General features: G+C 46.5%; 1 pseudogene; it reads left to right on the top strand.

Annotated features, from left to right (window-relative positions):
• The first annotated feature begins 1,295 nt into the window (after window positions 1–1,295).
• LOC142272518 (U2 spliceosomal RNA) lies at window positions 1,296–1,501 on the top strand (annotated as a pseudogene).
• The last annotated feature ends 944 nt before the right edge of the window (window positions 1,502–2,445 follow it).

Here is a 2,445-nt window from a genome sequence, read left to right as displayed (position 1 = left end):
CTTGCACTAGCCTGTAGACCCCCTTCTTGTGATGTGAAGGTGTGGAGTCAGTGCCTACGTGTAATTCCTTACACCACTCCTCTGGCTGACTTGGTGAGCTGTCACTGAATGGGTGGGCTGAAGCAATGGTGGATGCTGCTGTTTGGATAGCATGTGTATCTACTGAGAACAGCTTATCAATGGTGGCAAATCGGAGCAGCTTAATCTTTTGCTCTCCGCAGTTCAACACTCTCATGGGCACTCTTCCCTTCCATAATAATGAATAAAACTATGATGTAAATAGCATATAGATACCCCACAAATGCAGATAAAAGTAGGTTATGGGAAAAGGGGGAAGAGAGAAACAGGAAAATAGTGGAATAAAGTATAACTTCCAGGTGGGAGAGGAAATGGCAGCACAGCCAGTGGAGGTGAAGCAAGGGGAGCCTGCAACTAAAGAGTTGAGAGCGTTATCACATGGTGACTGAGCCTGATTGTAACGGGAGCATAGAGGTGCCGATCCTGTCTTACCTGCGTTGGTGTAGAAGTGGGTGTCCTGTGGTGGAGTCAGCTATGTGCAGTGGTGGCCGTGGGTTCTTTTATGTGCGACCGTAGTAATAGCTGTGCCCACTTCCTGTATGGGAGTGGAATGCAGTGAGGCTAATGGAACGCACGCCTGCGCATTTGTGTTTAACGTCGCGCATGTGCAGAACGGAGAAAAGGCTGCGCTCACTTCCTAATGAAAGGGAGTGAGACGCAGCTGGGAAGGGAAGGGAAAAGATTAGGGTTTGGGGATGATGAAAGGGCTTTCTACGGGCAAGGATGGCAAAGGGTGGCAGTGACGGAAAGTCAGGCAGATGGTCCTGTCCTGTCCTGTCCGTCCGTCTTTTTGTATCATGAATTGGAAAGACTGCAAGGGGGAGGGGAGGTGCTTGTGCCCAAAAGGAGGAGTTATTCAGATTCATTGCAGTGGGCGGCGGCTGCAAAAAGTACCATTCTCCTTGTTTTTGCTCTGCAAAACAGCCTTTTCAAGGGTTTGGCTTGGGTGACAAAATGTCTTCTGTAGGCGTGGGTTTGTCTCCCTCTCCCTAAGATGTGTCCGGTATAGGCCAGGGTGCCACTCAAGGCCGTAACCAATTCGGGTTATAGCTTCTCGGCCTTTTGGCTAAGATCAAGTGTAGTTTCGGAGGACGCTACCTTGGTCGGTACTGGAAGGTGCCTGGGATTGCACGTCTGCCGGCCTTGAGGGAGTGTGTGCGCCTTCTGGTGACACATAGCCCTCTTGTGCCTGGACGGTTCCCAGGCAACGGGAGGCGATCACCTTTGTTATTTTGAAGTCCTACTGATAAACAGAAAAAAAAAAAATTAAATCTGTTCTTATCAGTTTAATATCTGATACGTCCCCTCTCTAGGGACCATATATTAAATGGATTTTTAGAACAAGGAGATGGAAAAAATCTTGCTCTGTCCACTCCACGCATTGACCTGGTATTGCAGTACCTCCAGGACCGGTGCACCCCTTCTTAACCGAGTTTCCAAAAGCAGAACTCAATTCACCTGATTCAAATGAGCCTCATTAGTGAATTGAAAGAAAGCAAAAACTTTATATGCACCTCAATTTGGCCAATTCACTTTTCACACTTTCACCCTTTTTTTTTATCTTTCACACCTTTTACTTGCTTTATTGATGCAAAAGCTGTGCCAAATAGCAAACTCATCTCCACTCAACTTGACCAACTCTGCTATGTCCCGTGCAGTATCTTATTCTCAGTCTTATCTAGATCATTTGCAATTGAATAGAATAGATCCCTTTTGGACACATTGGATTCAGCTGCTGCAGTGACTGCAGGTGTTAGAAGATGCAGACTTGGCATCAGGTGCTGTCTATCAGATTCCACTCCAATTAAAGCTTCCATTGTTTTTCGGTGTTTTCTTTGAGCAATGTCTTTAGTGATCTGTTGGCTCCCTCTCCTGGAGGAAGAGTTTGCTTGCTCTTGGACTTTCAAAAAGAGAGGTCATGATAGACATTTAGCTTCTGAGCCCAATTGGGGACAGTCATGGGTGATGAATGTTTTGCAACCTGCTGCGAAGCCTGATACCGCAATATAAGGAACGTCAAATACTAAGAATGGGCGGCCTATGAAAGAATTAGTACTTTCATTAAGCATACTTAAACGGCTAATTGGGAATAGACAAACTGTAAAAAGCCCTCTGAGAAAGCCCCTCTCTATCCTTTGTCAGTAAGCTTTTCTGTAGTCTGCCTGTTGATGTATTTTCCGTTTGAACAGTGCACAACATGAAGTGACGGAACACTGGCTTGTCACAATGTCCCCCGCTGACATCACAATAGCGCTGCTGCCTAGAAAGCCAGCTGCGCAGCAGAAGTTGCTCTTTGGGTGGGATGGTGGGCTAATGTATCTATTCCTGCTTGGTGAGAGTTTGACATGATCTAGAGCAACGAGTTCC

This window comes from Anomaloglossus baeobatrachus, unplaced genomic scaffold (genome assembly GCF_048569485.1).
Source record: "Anomaloglossus baeobatrachus isolate aAnoBae1 unplaced genomic scaffold, aAnoBae1.hap1 Scaffold_351, whole genome shotgun sequence".
Taxonomy (NCBI): Eukaryota; Metazoa; Chordata; class Amphibia; order Anura; family Aromobatidae; genus Anomaloglossus; species Anomaloglossus baeobatrachus.
The sequence above is the reverse complement of the archived record's forward strand: the minus strand, read 5'-3'. Positions and strand labels throughout refer to the sequence as shown.